The sequence below is a fragment of the Dendrobates tinctorius genome, unplaced genomic scaffold (genome assembly GCF_039654945.1).
Source record: "Dendrobates tinctorius isolate UK_male_01 unplaced genomic scaffold, ASM3965494v1 ptg000063l, whole genome shotgun sequence".
Lineage (NCBI taxonomy): Eukaryota > Metazoa > Chordata > Amphibia > Anura > Dendrobatidae > Dendrobates > Dendrobates tinctorius.
Genome location: NW_027361731.1, coordinates 4139558 through 4163934, shown reverse-complemented (window position 1 = coordinate 4163934; position 24377 = coordinate 4139558). Strand labels below are relative to the sequence as shown.

The 24377-nt window shown below is 44.7% G+C and overlaps 1 protein-coding gene and 1 pseudogene across 2 annotated transcripts in view; both read left to right on the top strand.

Moving 5' to 3' along the window:
* LOC141094145 (uncharacterized) overlaps positions 1-24377 on the top strand; it is a 217938-nt gene that overhangs the window by 37361 nt on the left and 156200 nt on the right. The gene's annotated exons all lie outside the window — the stretch shown is intronic.
* Positions 1-24377, top strand: part of LOC141094158 (uncharacterized) — a 44452-nt pseudogene that overhangs the window by 6221 nt on the left and 13854 nt on the right.

Here is a 24377-nt window from a genome sequence, read left to right as displayed (position 1 = left end):
CTAATGAACCCAGGATCTATGAGATATTTACCACACGATAGTTGGATAGGCAGAGTGTATCATCCATAACGGTAGCCCACTCGGTCCCTATGATGCCCATGAATTAAGAGGGCTTGTGGGGTTTGGTATTGGTCAACCTCTCCTTCCCATCATAATAATTTCAGATATATCCACACTTCCATGACGGTGATACCATTGTTGCAACTCTCATACTGAATGTGTGGCTGATAGTGGTCATTATACTGAGTAAGGGGTTGTGGTGGACTGTATATGCCTCCATACTGACTTTGAGTCCTTATTTTCTGTAGCAGGTTGTGGTGGCCATAATACTGTGTGAGGTGCAGTAGGGGCCATCATACTGTGTGGGAGCGCTCATACTGAGCTACATGGGCACACAGGAGAACGAATTCCTTGTGATGAGTCAGATAAATAAGTGAGAAATACAGACCTTTGGTCTAGCTGGTTACAGTCCTGAATTGATATGGTGTTGTGTGCCAGGAGGAAGACATCAGATGGTACGTTCTGAAGGAAAGCAAAGATAAAATGGCAGTGAGAATCTGGATTGCCGGCAGAGAGAATAGTGGAAACAAAGAGTAGGGTGAGGTCCTTAGCTCAGGTTTGCTGGACTATTTGGCTTATAACAAAAGTTATGTACCGCCACATGTAACTGGAATGTTCCTGACTGCAAAATGCAGAAGAAGCATTCATAAAGTTTAGTGCCTCCTATCTCATGTATATACTTCTCATCAAGTTCTTGTTAAGTAAAGGAAAGTTTATTTTTTAACTTTTGGTATCCCTCATTCATCTCTATACCATCTGGTCCAGGCCTGCCAAGTACAACAGCAGCATGCGGTCTGCAGAGCTGGGAGATAAGACTTCACCAAATATATATATATATATATATACACTAGCTGAAGAGCCCGGTGCTGCCCGGGCATAGTAACTAACTGTGGTTAGTTATAACAAAGTCCCATGCCCATACACCCATCATGAATATCCTCCATCCCATAGTCCCGTGCCCATATACCCATCATACATATCTGCTATCCCATAGTCCCATGCCCATATACCCGTCATACAGCCAGCCAGAATTTTTGAAGTGGAGTTGAATGTTTGGAAAAACCTTTGCTTTCAACTCCTCAATGGAAGTCACAATGCAACAAAAGTTGCTTGGGAAGGTGATCTGTCCAGTGGTTGAGTTTACTGGTGCCTTGCCATCTCCAATAGTCAACAGCTGGCTCGAAAACAGTCCAGCAGAAACATCGCCTGTCATGTAGACCCTCATGTTTGTGTTCAGTGACATTTTCTTTACTTTTCTCCAAAGGTACGATGCTTTGAGACAGGCATTGAGTTCGTCTGCAGGGGTTGATCTTGGAATAACAGGTAGTGTTTGGCGGAAGTCACCTGCCAAAACAACAACTATTCCTCCCATGATATATTTGTTGCTACGCAGGTCTTGCAACAGTCTGTCCACTGCTTCCAGAGCCCTTTTGTGTGACATGGTGCATTCATCCCAAATGATGGCACTGCATTTTTGAAGCAATTTGTCCAGTCCAGATCCCTTGGCAATATTACACACGGGGCTGTCACTATGAGACAGGTTAAGTGGTAGTTTGAATGTCGAATGTGCTGTCCTGCCACCTTTTAAAAGCATAGCTGCAATTCCAGAAGATGCCACTGCAAGTGCAATCTTTTTTTGTTGTCGAAATTTTGCCAGGAGCAAGTTGATTACATATGTCTTTCCTGTTCCACCTGGAGCATCAAGGATGACAATCCCACCTTTGTTGGTTTCACTGAAACTTAAAATGTTATAGGCGTCCCTTTCATCTGGTACCAATATTGGCTCGTTCTGAGACACAAATGCTGTCAGTTCATCAATATTGTAGTTTGTTTCTATGAAAATCTCCCTACACATTTGGATGCCTTCAGGATTTCTTATTGGAGCAGGCAAACCAAGCAACTGTAAGGATTTTCCTGACATTGCTATGCACTGATCTTCAAGGAGCATTAAAGTTTAATTGAACATTGAACATTTCCTCAGTGAAGTTGATGAGTTGCTGTGGATTTTCCCTTCTAATCTGCATGAGGATGTCCTCTCTGAGATCATTTTTGTACTTTGTCCAAATCTCAAGAGGATTTGAAATTCTACAGGTTGTTAGAATAATAGCAAAGAGGTGTCTTAGTCGCTTTGGGGTTTGTGTGGCTGCTGCTTCACTGAGGGTCATGTCCCAGTGTCCATCATTTTCCAGAAGTCCTTTTCTTTGGCAAGCTTCCCTGAATGTTTCACACACATGGCCTCCGACGGTCTTCAGGTCAGAAAATGATGTAGGGCCTTTGACAACATGAAGTAACATGTGCAGGTAGAAGCACTCTGCATTTGACGGATGAACAGTGTAGACGCGACCAAGAGTATCAGTTGCTTTCACCCCTGGATAGCCTTAAATATCAAGCCCCATTTCCTCCGTTCCAGTGTTTTTCTGGAGGCATTCCAAGTGTAGTACTTTGGTAAATCACAGTAGAGAATTGTTTTTGCAAAAAGGTCTTGTTGACACAGCTCAAAAAATGCCAAGAGGGTGGTATTAGGTGGTGTTAGGAGCTGCTGCTGCAAGTTTGCTGGGTTAAAGTAAATTCTCTGTCCATTTTCCAAGTGCACACTCAGATGCACAACTGGTGGGTAGCGCTCATGAATGGAGAATCCTAGTATTCTCCAAACAGCTTCATTGCTGCTTATGTACCTGCCCATCTGGAATGCCTCCACTTCATCAATAATAGGTCCATTTTTCTGCAGTTCAAAAACTTCCTTTGTGGACATATTTATAGATATACTTGATTGATTTAACAGAGTGGCAAGATTCGACATTTATGTGGGCCTGGAAGATTTTTGACAGCAAAGGGTTGTAAGGCACTACCCACCTGTTGTCAATTTCTATCTCTTGCAGTGATGATCCAACACGCATTTTGAGCTTTGCTGTGAAACCACCATCCCCTGGCTTTCTTCTTCGGTAGACTGGATATCCATCTTGTCCTGTTTGGGTTTCTTGGACCAGGGATCGTGGGTAATGCTTTGAACACCTGCCATCATTCATACAGGGAGAATTTTTGTTGAGACTCCTACACAGACCATGGATCATGTTTTTTGTGATGGTGTCAAACAGCAATGGGTCAGTCTGAAGGTCTGGCAATTCGGCACTGATGATATTGTCAAATTCGGAAGGCTATATTTTTTTGGTTCAGCCAGATCAAGATGTGGGCATGAGGAAGGCCTCTTTTTTGCCATTCAACTGAATACATCCAGCACTGCGTCTCACCATAAATATGTGATTTTGTGATGAGATTAGTCATTTTTGAAAGTTTCTGTTTGAAAACCCGAGCAATAAGGTCATGGCGATTCACTGTTTTTTGGCCCGGCAACAGGTGGCCTCCAATTTCCTCCCAGGCAGGATTGCAAGTAAAGGTGATGAAAAGATCTGGACGGCCATACTTTCTCACATAAGTCATTGCATCCTGTGTGTATTCATGCATGTGTCGTGGGCTTCCAGTGACAGTTGATGGAAGAATAACCATTTTCCCCAACTCTTTTAGATCAGCATCATTTGCAACAGCATCTCTAAGGTGAATATATTCTTCTGCCCTGAGCTTCTTTTGATTTAGTCGGATGTATAATAGATGTTCACTCTCAATCTTTGCATACATGTCAACAATAAATTGGTGAAAGAGGTGTTTGCATTTTAAGATGTGATTTTCCTCTGCAAATCTTGTCATGATCCTATATGCATAGAAGTCCATGGCAGACACTTTTTTTCCTGAAGGGTTGCCTGTTGTAGGATCTGTCTGAGGTATTCCAAAGTGATAGCCATCCTGTTCCTGCCAAAAGATGATTGGATATTGCAGTGCATCATAGGACCTGTGAGTTTCTGCTACTCGTTGCAAACTATTGTTCCTTTTCTGTAGCACAAAGTCACGGAAAATCATTACCTACAATCAAGATGGCAACCTCATCAAATGTGGGAGCATTGAAACGTCACTGATGTTCACCTTGTGGTGTTTTGTCAGCTCGAATGACAACCTTCGTCATTTGGCATGCATTCAAGTGCAGTCTTGAAAAGTTGAACATATGGATTGTTGGAGTGAAGGAACTGCTGCAAAATAGTGACAATATCAAGGCGAGTGTTAGGAATTAAAGAGCATCTCTGCTGAGCCTCTGCTTCTGCATTTCCCATGAAGAAGAGTTGAAGAAATTGAGGTTCTTCTCCTTGTAATGGAAGCAGTGAGCCAATTGAGTGGTAAACCTGTCCTTGAACTTTAAATATCGACATAAATCCTGTTGTAAACATTTCTTTTGTTGCACAAAATGATGTCATTTGGAAGCAGGAGTTGTACTTCCTGATGTTGTCCAAGAAATGCTTTGATATTGTACTGGTACCTGTCATCAGAGACTTTAGGGGATCTGGTGGTGACAGGAGAGGTGGAAGTTTTATCTTGCCATTTGCACTGCATAAACCTGGTGGTTCATCTTTCCATTTCAGAGCACTGCAGTACATGCAGACCACATCCATTTTTCCTATCTGAACTGTAGGATTATCCTGATAGTTTGTGTGACTGGTAACAAAAGGCAGCATGTTTCAAATCTCCAACCATTTCCTGTGCCCTGGTGGAAGAAATAGCAATTCTCCTAGTGGCAAGTAGGCCTTCTCTCTGCTGAGATGACTCATTGGCCCTTGAGGAAGCAGCTCTTGTTTTCATGTCTGCAAGCCTCGCTTCCCTCTCCTCAGAAAGTTCACTGGCCCTTGAGGAAGCAGCTCTTGTTTTCATGTCTGCAAGCCTCGCTTCCCTCTCCTCAGAAAGTTCACTGGCCCTTGAGGAAGCAGCTCTTGTTTTCATGTCTGCAAGCCTCGCTTCCCTCTCCTCAGAAAGTTCACTGGCCCTTGAGGAAGCAGCTCTTGTTTTCATGTCTGCAAGCCTCGCTTCCCTCTCCTCAGAAAGTTCATTGGCCCTTGAGGAAGCAGCTCTTGTTTTCATGTCTGCAAGCCTCGCTTCCCTCTCCTCAGAAAGTTCACTGGCCCTTGAGGAAGCAGCTCTTGTTTTCATGTCTGCAAGCCTCGCTTCCCTCTCCTCAGAAAGTTCACTGGCCCTTGAGGAAGCAGCTCTTGTTTTCATGTCTGCAAGCCTCGCTTCCCTCTCCTCAGAAAGTTCATTGGCCCTTGAGGAAGCAGCTCTTGTTTTCATGTCTGCAAGCCTCGCTTCCCTCTCCTCAGAAAGTTCACTGGCCCTTGAGGAAGCAGCTCTTGTTTTCATGTCTGCAAGCCTCGCTTCCCTCTCCTCAGAAAGTTCACTGGCCCTTGAGGAAGCAGCTCTTGTTTTCATGTCTGCAAGCCTCGCTTCCCTCTCCTCAGAAAGTTCACTGGCCCTTGAGGAAGCAGCTCTTGTTTTCATGTCTGCAAGCCTCGCTTCCCTCTCCTCAGAAAGTTCACTGGCCCTTGAGGAAGCAGCTCTTGTTTTCATGTCTGCAAGCCTCGCTTCCCTCTCCTCAGAAAGTTCACTGGCCCTTGAGGAAGCAGCTCTTGTTTTCATGTCTGCAAGCCTCGCTTCCCTCTCCTCAGAAAGTTCACTGGCCCTTGAGGAAGCAGCTCTTGTTTTCATGTCGGCAAGCCTCGCTTCCCTCTCCTCAGAAAGTTCATTGGCCCTTGAGGAAGCAGCTCTTCTCTTTTCTGCAAGCCTCGCTTCCCTCTCCTCAAAGTTCATTGGCTCATGAGGAAGCAGTGGCTATTCTCATGTGTGTCAGCCTTGTTTCTCGGTCTTCACATTTTTCATTGGCCCGTAATGCAGCTTTTCTTTTTGCATCAGCTGACCTTCGTTCCATGGACTTCCTTTTCTGATGAGGCATTATTGTTTTAAAAATCTATTATACCCACAGCCCATATACCCATCACACATCCTCCATTCCATAGTCAACCATTATGACATCATAATGAGCGGTGGGGCTTGCAACCTATGATGAATCAGTGTCGCCATGGCAACAATTGACATCATAACGAGGGGCGGGGCTTGATACGCACAAACTTTTTCCCCATTATGTAGATAGGAGCATTATGACTTCATAATTAGGGGCGGGGCTTGACACGCACACACTTTTTCCCCATTATGTAGATAGAGGCAAAATTGTTTGGTGAATTGGAACGTGCAGGGTTAAAATTTCGCCTCACAACATAGCTTAGGACGCTCTCGGGGTCCAGATGTGTGACTGTGCCAAATTTTGTGGCCGTAGCTGCGATGGTGCGGATGCCAATCCCGGACATACACACATACATATACATACATACATACACACTTTGAGCTTTATATATTAGTCGATGGGAGGTTTGTGATGCACAGATGGCTTGTCTCTGTGATGTAGCCTGGAGTGTTTCTCTAGTGCATTAAAGCACTAGGAGGTTAATATGTTGCACCTGGATCTAGGCTGCGGGTAGTCATGAGAGACGTGCAGGTCTGGCTACCCACATACCTCACTTCTGGGTGTGTTTACAGCCTATACTGTATAATGGAGGCTGTTGTTTGGCACATGGTCTGTGTGTTGGGAGGGAGAAGTCCTCCTGTGTGTGTTTGGCTCCAGACCGAACCTGAAGTACTGGACATTATCCCATCCTGTGTGCCCACATGCTTGGCGGAGCGGAGCCCTGCTATGGACATTTATACTTTGTTTTGCCTGATCTAAAGGCTGTTTATTTTCTGTTTGTGCTTCTGGGGTTTATGAAGCAATAAATCCACATGAACTTTTAAAGGAACGTGCCTCCTGTTGTCCTCCCGTTGCACCTGAGTGAATACAACCCCTTTTAATATATATATTTATTTTATCCTTTGGGGGTCCAATTCCAGCTATTGCTGTGATTTCTATCTACACCGTGTATAGGATATTAGAATATGGTAAAATTGTTATGAGCGTAACTTAACTAACATTGTGCAGTGACTCTGTTTTCCATATAGTGAAAGATATTTCTTGTTACTAAAACTCTGATTTTTTTTCACGTTTAACCCTTTTTTTAAACAACTCTTATCGGTGCGATCATGCAACATACAAGCCTCTGATGGCTCCGGTGATGCACTGTACTACTGTAGTGCCGTGTATCATCACTGTCTGTCAGTGTAATACTAACGGCCCCATACACATGAGAAGTGTTGGCTGAACGGTCATTTGGCAGACGGCTATCTCTCCCGACTCCCCCATACACCCAAATATTCCAGCTTTCCTGTGGTCTGTATGAGAGAGTCGCCTCCAGACTCCTCTAGAGGAGGATTATCTACAGGAAGAACAAACAAATTATCCTCTGAAATTCAGGATGCCAGATCCTTCTCTGCCCTGACATCATCTGTCGGGAGGACCCCAAATACATTATATAGTTGCTCAAACTCCCCAAAATCAGTGATTTCATGTAACTTTAGTCTAAAGTGTAATGGTAATCATTTCATTCAACTCCTGCACTGACCACCCATCTTGCATGTGTTCACTCTATTCTATGTCAGCAAGCATTTTGTACTGGTAATCATTTCAAACTCCTTAGCTATAATTCATCTGTTACAATACGATACGATACACTTTATTGATCCCAAGGGAAATTATGGTATTACAGCAACGTTACAAACAGCATTGCAACATTACAAACAGCATTACATAAAGTAATTCCTAGACACAGATCTTCCACATGACTAACCACATTACGTAACAAACAAATTTGTGTAAGTGCAGGTTCTTAAATCTCTGATCATTGCTATTAGTGCACCAGCCATAGGTCATTGTCATCTTTCACCCTTGGGAAATTGTTATATTTCCCCATAGCAGTAGGCACATACGATTTCCTGAATTTCTCCTTCTTGCACCTTAGTAGGATTAGATGGCTGCTGAATGTGCTCTTCTGTTTAAAGAACAGCTCGTATAGTGGGTGTGCATTATTGTTCATTATAGCCCTACACTTCTTCTGAATCCTATCTTCCACTACCTCCTCAAGAGTCAAGATGGAGTCCAACAGGCGCGCTTGCCTTCTTGATAAGTTTGAGCTTATTTGCGTCAGCTACTCGCACAGTACAGCAAATGATAGCAAAAATTACCTGTGCTTCCGTAAAAAGTACAGTCTGCTCATTTCCTTCTTGTAAGCCTTCACCGTATGACACCTCCAATCAAGTTTGCTGTCAAGGTGGACCCCCAAATATTTGTAGCTCTCAACCATCTCCACCTCCTGGCCAGCAGTAGTGATCGGTAAGTAATCATCCTTTTTCCTTTTATAACTCACCACCATCTCCTTGGTTTTCTTCATATTTAGTTCTAGACAGTTATTCTGGCACCAGTCTGCAAAGTCAGAAACCACCCTTCTATATTCTTCTTCCCCCCGGTCCCCCACAATGCCCCCAACAATCAATGAGTCATCTGAGAATTTTTGGAGGTGACAGAGATCTGATTTAATATTGCAAGAGCTGTATACAATGTGAAGAGGAAGGGCGACAGCGCTGTACCCTGAGGAGCTCCAACACTGCTCCGCACACTGCCAGATACCACCTCTCCCATCCTTACAAACTGCGGACTGTCCGTTAGGTAGTCGCTTATCCAATTCACCATCCTCTCATCTACCGCCTTATCAGTCAACTTATTTCGTAATAAGGGCGGCTGTAAGTTATTGAAAGCACTGCATTTCCCTCATTGTCCAAGAATGAATGTACTGTATGTAGCAGAGAAATTACCGCATCATCCACCCCCAATCTCTGCTGGTATGCAAACTGTATGGGGTCAGTGTAGGCCCACACCCTCGGACACAAATAGGCAAGTACTATTCTTTCCAATGACTTCATAGCATGCGATGTTAAGGCCACTGGGCGATAGTCGTGTAGGGAAGTCGGAAAAGTTTTCTTGGGAGCCGGCACCAGGCAGGTGGTCTTCCACAGCATTGGTACTCTCTGTAATTGGAGTTTCCTGTTAAACAGGAGTTGGAAGACATTACACAGTTGGTTTGCGCATGCTCTAAGGTCTCGTGGACTGTGGCCATCAGGCCCAGCTGCTTTGCCAATGACTAGGTTACTAAACTGTTTCCTCACATCGCTTGAGGAGACAGAGAGAGCAGTTTATCCCCCAAAGTCAATTCCTTCTGATTGTTCCCCTGCTCCATCCCCTATTCTGTTGAAAAACTCGTTCATTTCATTAGCCATGGGCAGATGGACTTACCCACTCTCTGGCCTTGCCATAAACCCAGTTAATTGCTTCATGCCTGACCACACCTCTATGGAATTGTGTGACAATTTATTTTCTAGTTTAATTCGGAACGCCTCATTACATTGTTCTCAGTACTTACTGTTGTATATCCGTGGGTGGGGGTCACTGTAGATGTTATCTTGGGAGAGGTGTCATAGCATAGAGATGGAATCAGAACTAGCATCTTTGATCATCTATTCCACACCAGGATGTGTTGAGCAGCTGTTTCTAATTTATAACAAACAGCTCCCACAATCCCTCTCTTGTCCCTGTATTGGGACCTATACATTTAGAAACATTCTGTGGGGTGCACGCATTCAGCAGAGCATCACATTAGCTAAGCATCAAGCAAAAGCAGTTATTCCATGGCAGGTAGTCAGGGCAGGAGTCAGGTAAAACACACTTGGCTCTCCCTTTTAACTATTTGATTTATTTCTATCCTCATGTGTTCTCTTGCCATCCACATTCACCGCCCCATCCCCCTCCAGCATGACTCATACACATCAGCCCTTCTATACTTCCCTCTCCCATGTACAGCTCCCATGCACTTCTCACCTTCCTGAAAAACCTCAGCCCATCTTGCCCAAACACATTGCAGAAAAAAACTTCTTACAATTCCAATAACTACTTGCTCTTTATCTTCCTACTCCTACTGATTTTGAGGGACTTCTCCCCCAACCCTGGTCCATCATCCCCCAACTTCAACCCCTACCCTACCTCATATCAAAACCATACTAATCTTATTAATATTACTTGCACTCCCTCATCTCCTTCTTTTAATTGTGCCCTCTGGAATCCACAGTCTGCTTGTAACAAGCTTCCTTTCCTGCGCAATTACTTTCTGACCAACTCTCTGAATCTGTTGGCCCTCACTGAAACCTGGATCCATGATTCTGACATTGTCTCCCCTGCTGCCATTTCCCATGGTGGCTTACAATTCTCCCATTCCCTCGAGACCCACAAACAGACTTGGTGGTGGAGTTGGCATATTCCTGTCTCCACAATGCACCTTCCAAGTCATCCCCCCAGTTCCATCACTCTCATTCCCTTCTTTTGAGGTCTACACCATCAGGCTCTTCCGTCCTCTCTCCCTCAGAGTAGCGGTCATATACCGCCCCCCAGGCTCATTCTCCCACCTCATTGACCATTTATCAGCCTGGCTTCCACATTTCATGTCCTCAGAACTACCAACCCTTATAATAGGGGACTTCAACATCCCCATTAACAGCCCCACTTCCATATCTGCATCCCAACTTCTAACACTAGCCACTCTCAGCTCTCAACCTCTGAGACACACAAGGATGGTAACACCCTTGACCTGGTGTTTGTCCAGCTTTGTTCAATCTCCTACCTAAATAACTCACCGCTTCCCCTCTCTGACCACAACATTCTCTCCTTCTCACTCACAAATCCTCGCCCACCCCAGCACACTCCTACCTACCACACATTCAGAAATCTACAAGCCATTAACCCTCCTATACTTTCAGACTCACTACACTCATCACTGTCCCCAATCTCCTCCTCCTGATCTGGCTGTTCATCACTACAATAACATTCTCAGAAGCATGCTTGACCAAGTAGCGCCCCTCACCTTCAGAACCTCCAAACACAGAGTAAAACAGTCCTGGCTCACATCGCAAACTCGACTTCTCCAGCGATGCTCTAGGAGTGCTGAACGCTTGTGGAGGAAAACCCACACACCACAAGACTTCATCCACTTCAAATTTATGTTTAGAACCTATAACTCTGCCCTTCACCTCACCAAACAGACCTACTTCACCATCCTGATCTCACTATCCAACAACCCTAAGAAACTTTTTGACACCACAAGCCCCTATCACAGTCATTTGTGCTCATGACCTGGCCTCCCACTTTATAGAGAAAATAAATAACATCCGTCAGGAAATCCGCTCCCAACCACCAATTGCTGTGACTCTGATCTCTCCCTGCATTTCCCTTGGCTCACTCTCCACATTTGATCCCATCACAGAAGAAGAAGTCTCCCAACTTCTCTCTTCTCGTCCAACTACATGCACTACATTCCCTCAAATCTCCTCCAGTCTCTCTCTCCGGTCGTCACAACTCCCCTAACTGCAATCTTTAATCTCTCTCTTTCCTTCGGCATTTTCCCATCCTCCTTCTAACACTATCTTTACTCCAATATTAAAGAAACCCGCTCTCGACCCATCCTGCAAAAACAACTACAGACCAGTCTCCAATCTCCCCTTCAGCTCTAAAATCTTGGAGCGCCTAGTCTACTCCCGCCTTCTCCACTCACTCCCTCCTAGACCCTTCATAATCCGGCTTATGCCCCCTTCATTCAACTGAAACTGCAGTCATCAAAGTTACCAATGACCTTCTGACAGCAAAATGTAACAGTGACCACTCTGCTCATTCTTCTCAACCTTTCTGCAGCTTTTGACACTGTTGACCACCGTCTCCTACTCTCTAGGCTCCAGTCACTATGCATTAAGAACACTGCCCTCTCCTGGTTCTCTTCCTATCTTTCTGACCGCTTCTTCAGTGTTTTGTTCACTGGCTCCACTTCATCTCCTCTTCCTCTAACTGTCGGGGTACCTCAGGTCTCTGTCCTTGGCCCCCTTCTCTTCTCTCTCTAGATGGCCCCAATTGGACAGACCATCAGCAGATTTGGCTTTTAGTACCTTCTTTATGCTGATAACACACAATTATACACTTCATCCCTTGATCTTACTCCCACTGTTCTTTGGGTGGCAACCAAAATAACACCCCAGCAGTAGGCGCGCTGTCTGGGTATTATGTTTGACACCAATGTTTGCCCACTCTTGCTGCTTACACCTAAAGAACATCTCTAGAATCTGTTGACCGATGCACAGTGACACCATCTGCAGCAAGATGATGCTGCAGGTCTTTGGAGGTGGTCTGTGGATTGTCCTTGACTGTTCTCACCATTCTTCTTCTCTGCCTTTCTGATATTTTTCTTGGCCTGCCACTTCTGGGCTTAAGAACTGTACCTGTGTTCTTCCATTTCCTTACTATGTTCCTCACAGTGGAAACTGACAGGTTAAATCTCTGAGACAACTTTTTGTATCCTTCCCCTGAAAAGCTATGTTGAATAATCTTGGTTTTCAGATCATTTGAGAGTTGTTTTGAGGAGCCCATGATGCCACTCTTCATAGGAGAATCAAATAGGAGAACTACTTGCAAGTGGCCTCTTTAAATACCTTTTCTCATGATTTGATACACCTGGCTATGAAGTTCAAAGCTCAATGAGGTTACAAAACCAATTTAGTGCTTCAGGAAGTCAGTAAAAAGTAGTTAGGAGTGTTCAAATCAAGAAAATGATAAGGGTGCCCATACTTTTGCACCGGTCAAATTTTGTTTAAATGCAGATTGCACATTTTCTGTTAGTACAATAAACCTCATTTGAATCCAGAAATATAACTGAGTCCATCAGTTATTAGACATATGAAACTGAAATACCTGTTGCAAAAAACAAAATTGTTATAAAGAAAAAAGGTTATCATTAATAGGGGTGCCCAAACTTTTACATATGACTGTATGTTTCTAGAGCCGTAGTAGAAGATGAAGATGTCGTCCTCATCATGAAGTAGTTATTTCTCCTGTCACGTGTAATGAATATCTCCTGCAGTATTGCTAATGCCGATTCCAGTGTCGGTAATGAGACGAGAATTAGCGTTATGGAAGATGAGTCTATGAGAAACGTATTCAGCTGCCGACTCCGAGGAGGAAACTGCTTGTTGTCTGTGGCCTAAATATATAGGTTTTATTAGTAGATGTAAAGAAGAAAACTAAATACTGTAAAGTAATAAATCTCCTCATATGTTTCACTTATTATCTCCAGTAATTGTATTATTACACAGGATTTTTACGATGTTACATCGGCTCATCTTCTTCTCATTCAGGTCTCTACAATATCGGATCCTCTCAGTGAAGATCTTCTATATAAGAGAATTTTCCTGATTTACCCATCAAAGATGGATATGGACAGAGACAAGATGGCGGAGAGGATATTACACCTCACCCTAGAGATCCTCTACCATCTTACTGGAGAGGTGAGAGATTCTGATGACGTCACATTACATCATTCTTATCTATGGGAATAACAGATGGACAGATCTGGAGAGGTGAGGACTCTGGAAATGTCTGTAGTGAAATTCATTAATGTGTCTCTCCATAACCAGGATTACACAGTGGTGAAGAAGACCTCTAGTGAGCGCTGTCAGGACCCTGTGTCTGAGGGATGGGGAAGAACCCTGAGCCCAATCACAGGGCCACCGCCTCGCCCCCTGATACATGAGGACATCAATGACCAGAAGATCCTAGAACTCACCTACAAGATGATTGAGCTGCTGACTGGAGAGGTGACACTACTGGGAATGTTGGGACATTACACAGTAACGCTATGAAGGGATCGGGGGGATGATTGTATCATTGTATGTGTCAGGTTCCTATAAGGTGTCAGGATGTCGCTGTCTATTTCTCCATGGAGGAGTGGGAGTATTTAGAAGGAAACAAAAATCTGTACAAGGACGTCATGATGGAGGTTCCCCAGCCCCTCACATCACCAGGTAATAGACAGGACTAAATACACATGGTCTATAATTATCTGTATATAAAGAATGAATTCAGTCCCTGTATGTGTTTCCTCCAGATACATCCAGTAAGAGGACAACACCAGAGAGATGTCCCCGTCCTCTTCTTCCACAGGATTGTAAACAAGAAGATCCCAATGTTCCTCGGGATCATCAGGTAGATGGAAAGAAGGTGTCATGAGATCCCCCCTATGATGTGTAGACGGCTGTGAAGGTCTTGTGCTCAATCTTGTTTTATCCACCAGTATTATATGTTTTATACTTGTGTAATGATACCGGTGGGGATGGCAGGATTAGAGCTGATCATAGATGGGACTTCTCCATCTGTCTGTGACTTTTACAATATTTGTTTCAGGGTGAAGATCTGACCCATATTAATACTACAGAGACATATGTGAGGGGTGATGAGCGGTGTAAAGAGGAGATTCCTACATATGACTACCCAGGTGAGTAGTAACCACTAAATGCAGAGAAGTCACAGACTCTTCTCAGTCACCGGCTGTGGCTGCTTTATCGGTCGTTTAGTCCGGTCGTATCACAATTGTGTGATCACCATTTTGCCTCCAGACCACAACATTCTCCTTCGCCCAAAACTGTTCAAATGAGTTTGATACAGGAAAGATATATACATGGGTTGGACAAAATAATGGAAACACCTGGAAACATCAACAAAAGTTAGTTTAATATGGTGTAGGTCCACCTTTTGCGGCGATTAGAGCCTCAATTCTCCGAGGTATGGATTCATACAAGGTGTGAATTGTTTCCAAAGGAATTTTAGCCCATTCTTCAGTTAAAACACCCTCCAGTTCTTTGAGCGACGATGGCGGCGGAAATCGAAGTCTAACTTGAATCTCTAAAATCGACCATAAATGCTCAATAATGTTGAGGTCTGGGGATTGTGGGGGCCAGATGAGATGCTCAACTTCATTAGAATGTTCCTCGTGCCATGCTTTAACGATTCTAGCTGTATGAATTGGTGCATTTTCATCCTGAAAGATGGCGTTCCCCTCCGGGAACAGTGCTTGAACCATAGGATGCACTTGGTCGCCCAAAATGCCTAAATAATCTTGGCTGTTAATTCTTCCATGAAGGGATATCATTGGCCCAGTGGATCTCCACGAAATAGCACCCCAGATCATCACAGAACCTCCACCATGTTTTACTGTTGGGAGAAGGCAGTCTGGATGGAATGCTTCTTTCGGCTGTCTCCAAAGTACACTCGGCGGAGGTCGGAAGCAGGGTAAACGATGATTCGTCTGAGAATATCACATGTTTCCACTGCTCGAGGGACCAATTCTGGAGGTTTCTACACCACTCTAAACACTTGGAAACATTTGTCATTGAGAGCAGCGGTTTTCAAATTGCAGCTCTTCCGTGGAATCCAGATTTGTGCAGTTCCCGACGAACAGTTTTCTTGGAAACTGGGTTCTGTAGGTGTTCATTGAGCTCAACAGTGATTTTTGGAGCTGTGGTCTTGCGATCCTCTCTCACAATTCGCTTTAGAGTCCGACGGTCTCTCTCAGTCAACTTTGACATTTGGCCAGACCTGTGCTTTGCTGCGGATGTTTTTCCTTCTCTTTCAAACGCAGTCATTACTTTGGATACAGTACCTCTTGACATTCCAAGCATTCGGGCACTTTGTTACACTAGTGCCTGCCATACGAGCACCAACAATTTGGCCTCTTTGAAAATCCGAGAGGTCTGCCATTGATATCAGGTTCTCATCAATGTTCTTACAATTCTGCAAAAGAAACAGTTAAATTACATACACATATCACATAACACAAATAATCAACTACAAAACATTACCATATGTCTCGGTTTGCATGTTTATAACATGTTTGAAGATTATGATGCCAAAACGTTAGGTGTTTCCATTATTTTGTGCAACCCCTGTACATTTATTCTCGCCTGCAGGAGATGTGTTGGCATGGCTCGAGCCCTGGTTTCACTCCACGTCAAAAATTCCATTATGTTTTCGATGCTAAAGAATTCAGATTACTGCACAATCTCGACTGAAATGGGGGGTGCTAATACTTTCTCTACTATTCTGGTCATGACTCATAGTAGCTCCAATGGTCCACCATACATGAGTGCAAGTCTGGTTTAGTGTTGGAGTTCTCCCCTCAAAGATACGTTGTTGTTGGGGATGTAACATATTTTTTTATTCCATGTCTTTTTTTTACCTGTTCATTCTGTATGATAGGCTAATCCAACTACAATCAAACTAGCTCACTTATGCAAGTCTGTAACTCCCTGATAGTCTTAAAAAAAGCTCTCCATCGCCTCTTCCAAATGCCTAAGATCTAAATTTAAAGTGAACCTGTCAGCAGGATTGTGCACAGTAACCTACAGACACTGTCAGGTCAGCGCTGTTATACTGATTACATTGATACCTGGTGATGAAATCCGTCTTGTGGTTGTTGTTTAGTCTTTATTTGTAGTTTTTCAGTTAATGAGATTCTTGTGCTTTGTGGTGGGGCTCTGGGGTGGGGCTGCGGGTGGGGATTTATGTGGTGCTCTGCTTCCATATTCATCTGTATTGACTTATGACAGGTTACTGATCCTTCAGTGACCTGCCCCCTATTTTTACATAATGCATATAATAGTGTTGATATTATTGTTGATAATGCCTATAATATTGTGTCTATTGTGAGGCTGAGAAAATAAAAATTTACATCCAGCAAAATGACACTGACAGCACCTGTCCAATAGCATCTATCTCTTACTTATAGATGCTACTGCGCAGGCGCCACCATCGCCGGTGACATTTTGCTGGATGTAATTTTTTTCTAAACCTCACAATAGCCACAATATAATAGGCATTATCAACAATAATATCAATGCTATTATATGCATTATGTAAAAATGAGGGGCAGATCAGTGAGAGATCAGTGACCTGTCATAAGCCAATACAGATGCATATGTAATCAGAGCACCGCATAAAGCCCTGCCCACAGTCCCACCCCAGAGCACGAGAATCTTATTAACTAAAAACTACAACTACAGATTAAACAACAATTGACAATTTCTGCACCAGCATAGAAGAGTTTTCTTCACGGTAAGAGCAGTGAGGCTCTGGAATTCTCTTCCTGAGGAAGTGGTGATGCCAACTCACTGAATGAATTTAAGAAGGGAATGGATGCTTTTCTTGTGAGTAACAGTATAGAAGGTTACGAATAACATAATATTATAGGTAGATGGTTGACCCAGCATAGGAGTCTGGAATTTATTTTTTTCCCTATGGAGAAAATTGGCTTCTACTCTGTGGGTTTTTTGCCTTCCCCAGGATCAACAATGCAGAACAGCTGCACTAAAAATAGGCTGAACTAGATGGACATAAGGTCTTCCTTCAGCCTTCAAAACTATGTTACTATGTAACAACCACAAGACGGATTTCATCACCAGGTATCATTGTTATCAGTATAACGGCACCAACCTGACAGTGTCTGTAGGTTACTGTGCACAATCCTGCTGACAGGTTCCCTTTACGAGATCTCAGCTCTGCACTATTATACACAGTTCTCTTTAAATGTGTAATATTTCTTCTTGAAACTCATCTGACAGAAAATATTGGACCATACGATAGTTTAGATTGTGAAGTCACCGAGACCCATACGGTAATTACCCCAGAGAGGTTTCACCACTAGTTACTCATTTATTACTGATGAAGATCATTTCAGTAGATCTGTTATTGTCTTTAGTCAGTTTTTGATTACTGTAGTTGGTGTCCAAAATGCTGTGATTTAGCCTCTTCCTGCAGCCAGTTTTGTGTTCTTAATCAGGCCCCATTTTTAAAATCAGATGTGTGTCACTTTATGTGGTGATAACTTTGGAATTATTCACAAAGGATAATAGAAAACAAATGGATCTTACAAATTATTTTCCAACTTCGCACAATACCGTACATACGATTGTACACTACTGTCTGGGCACATGGCGGTGTTCAGAAGGGGAGGAGCGCCATTTAGCTATTTGAATGCAGATCTAGCTGGAATAGTTTGCAGACACAATGTATTGGGTAATCTGACAGCTCAAAAGATGTCCACCATGAACATGCTTGGCACTATCTTCTCTGTTTTCCATATCCCAAGGATTGTCTTGCTCATCGCCCTTTAACACCCTTACATGGATCTGGACTTGCACAGGGACCCCTGGACTTGCACAGGGACCCCTAGGCTTGTACCATGGTGTTACTTGCTATTCTGTGGAGTTAAATGGTAAGAAGAATTGTAGTATTAGATAGCAAGAAGAATAGTCAGGTAGCTGGGTCAGAACCAGAAGGACAGAATGAGAAGACACAAGAGTATTGGGAGCACTGTTTGTGGTCACCTGGCAGCTCAAAAGATGTCCACCATGAACATACTTGGCACTATCTTCTCTGCTTTCCATATCCCAAGGATTGCCTTGCTCATCGCCCTTTAACACCCTTACATGGATCTGGACTTACACTGGGACCCCAAGGCTTGGACCATGGTGATACATGCTATTCTGTGGAGATAGATGGTAAGAAGAATTGTGGTATTAGGCTAGTTTCACACTAGCGTCTGGCCGAGGTGCGGAGGGCTGTGGGCTTCCAACGTGAAGCTCCGCCCCCAGCTGCGACTCCTCCGTTCTGCCCCGCCTCTGACGGCACGTGGCCTGCGTACCCTATCTTTAGCATTAGTGTCTCCGCATGTGTCTTTTTGACGGTGTGGCGAGCGCACCAAAATGCAACATGCTGCGTTTGGCGCAGGTCGTCGCACCATCAAAAAGACGCATGCGGAGACATCTGCATTCATTGGCACGGCCTGCGTACCTAATGCTAAAGATACAGAGGTGGAGCAGAACGGAGGAGGCGTGGCTGGGGGCAGAGCTTCATGGAAGAAGCCCGCAGCCCTCTGCACCTCGGCCAGATGCTAGTGTGAAACTAGCCTTAGATAGCAAGAAGAATAGTCAGGTAGCTGGGTAAGAACCAGAAGGACAGAATACAGATTCAGAAGACACAAGAGTAGTCAGTAAACGGGCCACGGTCACAACAGGAAACAAATACACAAGCCGCGAGCTGAGCACAGAGGAGTGAACCAGAGGAGAACAACGCTGTATCTGGAAGATTCCAGCAATATGCTTTGAGCTTTAGTAGGGTGTGGTACTTTCCAATTGGCTGAAGTAAGGAACAGATTACTCCAGCAAGACAGCTGACACCCGGCCGCGATCAGCGGCGCTCACCACGTGGGCGCCGCTGATCGCTGTGACGTACTATCCCGTCCCTGGGAATTAAGTCCCAGGGCACATGGGCGGGATAGTACGTCACATGGCAGTAAGGGGTTAATGAGTGCATCTCCGGTTTACTGTTGGAGTTCTCCCCTCGTTCATACGTTGTTGTTGAGGATGTAATATATTTCTTTATTCTATGTCTTTTTTTACCTGTTCATTCTGTTTGATAGTTTGATTGTGCTGGGATTGTCCTGCCTCACTTATGTGAGAAGGACAGAATACAGAATCAGAAGACACAAGAGTAGTCAGTAAACGGGCCACGGTCACAGCAGGAGACAAATACACAAGCCGTGAGCTGAGCACAGAGGACTGAACCAGAGGAGAACAGCGCTGTGTCTGGCAGATTCCGGCGATATGCTTTGAGCTTTAGTAGGGTGTGGTACTTTCCAATCGGCTGAAGTAGGGAGCAGATTACTCCAGCTGGACACCAGGAACAGATCCCAGATGAGATTGGCACACCATATGCAGAAGCCCTAATATAACTAAATGACAGAAAACCAAAATAGTCGAAATCCCATAAAGTGATTCCATTTTATAAATTAACTCACTGAGGGTTATAATCTATACACAGGTGGTCAAAATTGTTGGTACCCCTCGTTTAATGACAGAAAAATTCACAATGGTCACAGAAATAACTTGAATCTAGCAAAAGTAATAATAAATAAAACATCTATGAAAATGAACAAATGAAAGTCAGACATTGCTTTTCAGTCATGCTTCCACAGAATTTTAAAAACATACAACTCATGAAATAGGCCTGGACAGAAATGATAGTACCCCTGAAAATAATCTGGCAAAAAGGACATGTTAAATCATGGTGTGTCCACTGATTAGCATCGCAGGTGTCTAAAATCTTGGGATCAGTGAGTGGGCCTGTATAGAGGCTACAGATTCTCACTGTACTGTTTGGTGACATGGTGTGTATCACACTCAACATGGACCAGAGGAAGCGAAGGAAAGAGTTGTCTCAGGAGAGTAGAAAGAAAATGATAGACAAACATGTTACAGGTAAAAGTTATAAGACCGTCTCCAAGCAGCTTGATGTTCCTGTGACTACAGTTGCACATATTATTCAGAAATGTAATATTCATGGGACTATAGCCAACCTCCCTGGACGTGGCCGCAGGAGGAAAATTATTGACAAATCAAAGAGATGGATAATACGAATGGTAACAAAAGAGCCGAGAAAAACTTCTAAACAGATTAAAGGTGAACTTCAAGCTCAAGGAACATCCGTGTCAGATCGCACCACCCGTCGTTGTATGAGCCAAATTGGACTTCATGGGAGATGACCAAGGAGGACACCATTGTTGAAAAAAAATCATAAAAAAGCCAGACTGGAATTTGCCAAACTACATGTTGGCAAGCCACAAAGCTTCTGGGAGAATGTCCTATGGACAGATGAGACAAAAATGGAACTTTTTGGCAAGGCACATCAGCTCTATGTTCACAGTCGGAAAAAATGAAGCATATCAAGAAAAGAACACTGTCCCTACTGTGAAACATGGAGGAGGCTGTTATGTTCTGGGGCTGCTTTGCTGCATCTGGCTCGGTGTCTAGAATCTGTGCAGGGTACAATGAAATTTCAAGACTATCAAGGGATTCTAGAGAGAAATGTGCTGCAAGGTGTCGGAAAGCTTGGTCTCAGTCGCAGGTCATGGGTCTTGCAACAGGATAATGACCCAAAACACACAGCTAAAAACACCCAAGAATGGCTAAGAGGAAAACATTGGACTGTTTTGAAGTGGCCTTCTATGAGCCCTGATCTAAATCCTATTGAGCACAATTGTAAAGAGCTGAAACATGCCGTCTGGAAAAGGCAACCTTCAAACATGAAACTGGAGCAGTGTGCTCTTGAGGAGTGGGCCAAAATACCTGTCGAGAGGTGCAGAAGTCTCATTGACAGTTAAAGTAATTATCTAAATGCAGTGATTGCCTCAAAAGGTTGTGCAACAAAATATTAAGTTAAGGGTACCATCATTTCTGTCCAGGCCTATTTCATGAGTTTTATTTAAAAAATTCCGTGGAATCATGGTTGAAAATCAGTGTCTGACTTTCATTTCTTCATTTTCATAGTTTTTTTTATTTATTATTAAATACAGGGTGGGCTATTTATATTGATACAACTAAATAAAATGGGAATAGTTGGTAATATCAACTTCCTGTTTGTGGCACATTAGTATATGGGAGGGGGGAAACTTTTCAAGATGGGTGGTGACCATGGTGGCCATTTTGAAGTCAGCCATTTTGGATCCAACTTTATTTTTTCCAATGGGAAGAGGGTCATGTGACACATCAAACTTATTGAGAATTTCACAAGAAAACTGTCATGCCCGCCATGTTTGATATGCCGCACTCCTGGAGCAGTGTGCACGCGCACCTCACTGTTATATCTGTCATGTCCATTATGCTGCATGACCCCTGGAGCAGTGTGCACATGCACCTCATGACTATTATGCTACATGATCCCTGGAGCAGTATGCACGTGCACCTCATGACCGTTGTGCTGCATCACTAATTGAGCAGTGTGCATGCGCACCTCACCTCATGCCGTGGCTGTGTGCATGCCCATCTCTGCTCTGCCTGCTGTGATTGTCTCTATGGTCCTGGAGGCCCTGATCATGTGAACCTCTCTATGGTCCAGCAGAATCTGATCTAGCTAGCCTCTCTATGATCCTGGAGGAACTGAACCGGAAGTCCTCTCCTGGTCCTGACCCGGAAGTGCAGGTGCTAATGCCCAATATCAGACCGCCCCTTCCTATGCTCAGGGCCTGAGTATCGTGTTGCTTCCCTGCATGGCTGCTTGGTCTGCTCGGTCGCTCCCTGTATTCTGTGCCCCTGCACTCTGCCCTGTTGTGCTTGTACTCTGTCTCTTGTCCCGTGCCATGTCTTGTGTTGTCTTTTGTGCCATGTCTTGTCTTTGCTATTCTTTGCCTTGTAGTACTTCCTAGGTTCTCTTCCTTTGCCTGTTTTTCCATGTCTTGTCTCTGATATTCTTTAACTTGTAGTAATTCCTATGTTCTCTGCCTTTGCCTGTTTTGCCATGTCTTGCCTTTGGTATTCTTAGCCTTGTAGTACTTCCACGTTCCCTGCCTTTGCCTGGTTTTCCTTACTCTGTCTTCTGGTGCTCTCTTGCACATTTCATGTCTAGTCTCAAGGTTCTGCCTTGACCCGGCTCTGGGCTTCTGCCTATGCTTTGCTGCTAGATACTGTCCTATTGTGCTCTCTAGCACATTTCCTGGCTAGTCTCAAGGTTCTCCCTTGACCCGGCTCTGGGCTTCGGCCTACGCTCCGCCGCTAGTCTTATACTCTCTCTGACCCGGTTCTGTGCTTCTGCCTATGTTCCGCTCCTTGTTCTGTACTTTGCCTAGCCTTGTCTTGCCTTGTTTCTTGCCTTGCCTTGTTTCTTTGCGTGCCCTTTGCACGCGCTTGGCCTTCCCTCGCCCGCCTGTCTGTGCCTCAGCCGTGCCCGCTGTAGCCATGCCCGCCTGCTTGTGCCTCAGCCGTGCTCATCGGCCAGTGACTAAGCTGTGTCCACCTGTTGTGCTACAGCCGAGCTCGCCTCAATCTTGCCCGCCGGTCTGAGCCTCAGCCCGACCAGCTAGCCAGTGCCTCAGCCGTGCTCAGTGCTTCCTTGCACTCTCACTGTCTCTGCACTGTGCATTGCGTGCCCTCTTGGCAAGCGCAAGCCCTAGCCTGCTCCTTGGCATACCTCTCCGTGCTTCTCAAAAATCACGCGCAGGTCCTGCCATGTACCCTATCATGCTCTCTAGCACGCGTAGGCCTTAGCCTGTGCCCTCTTGCACGCACAGGCCTTAGCCTGAACCCTGGCGTGTCTCCTAGCTTGCGCAGGCCCTTGCCTTAGCCTGAACTCTGGTGTGCCCCTCTGCACGTGCAGAACCTTGGACCTTGAACCCTGGCATGTTCCTTAAACATGCACCATGCCTAGTGTGTCGAACCCTGCCTTGTACCTTGCCTTGGACCCTGGCATGTCCCTAGCACGCACCCTGCCTTGCACCTTGCCTTGGACTCTGGCGTGTCCCTAGCACGCACCCTGCCTTGAACTTTGCCTTGGACGTTGGCGTGTTCCCTAACACGCACCATGTCTGGAGCTCTGTCGTGCCTCCTTGCCTGAACACTGGTTTGCCTGCCGGATGCCTGGAACCTGCCGATCGTAAGCCTGACGACTGCAGCCTGATGTCCGGAGCTGATGTCCACAGCATGATGCCCTGATCCTGTCGATCGTTGCCAGCTGTCCAGAGTCCGATGCCATCGAGCCCTAGCCTGTACCCAGGCATGCCACCTGGCACGTACCATGCCATGGACCTTGGCGTGCCCACGCACGCACCTTGCTGTGTTTTCCTATTTTCACGTTTTGCACCTGATGTTACCCTGAGTTTACCTTAATGAAGATACCTTGAAATCACATCTTGTCTTGTTTCCTGCACGTCCCTTGTCGTCAGACACTCGTCTCTTCCTTGAGCCCCTGTATAGGGGGTGGTTTCTCACAAGGTCCGCTCGCCCTCGGTGGCTTGACACACTGATAGCAACACCAGAGAAGAAATGCTAGTCTAAGGGGTCAGATTCCTTGTAGGAATGCTCGGACCTGACACCCATAATGTGGTGGTGCACCATCTTGCTGGAAAAACTCAGGGAACGTGCCATCTTCAGTGCATAAATAAGACAACACATCATCATGTAGCAATTTCAGTTATCCAGTGGCATTGAGGTTTCCATAGATGAAGAATGGCACCACTATCTTTGTACCCCATATACCACGCCATACCATCAATTATGGATGTCAGGTCCGAGCATTCCCACATGAAGAGTTTCCTGGAAAGTGTATTGGTCATCGTGGGCCAGTTGAATGGCCACCAAGGTTTCCTGATCTGACCCCCTTAGACTTTTATCTTTGGGGTCATCTGAAGACAATTGTCTATGCTGTGAAGATACGAGATGTGCAGTATCTGAAACAGATACTGGAAGCCTGTGCTAGCATTTCTTCTGCGGTGTTGCTTTCAGCGTGTCAAGAGTGGGAGAAGAGGGTTGCATTGACAATCCAACACAATGGGCAGCACTTTGAACACATTTTATAAGTGGTCATAAACTTGTAAATAACTCATGAAAGAATAAAGTTATGTTAAAACCAAGCACACCATTGTTTTTCTTGTAAAATTCTTACTAAGTTTGATGTGTCATATGACCCTCTTCCCATTGAAAAACAAAGTTAGATTCAAAATGGCCAACTTCAAAATGGTCGCCATGGACACCACCCATTTTGAAAAGTTTCCCCC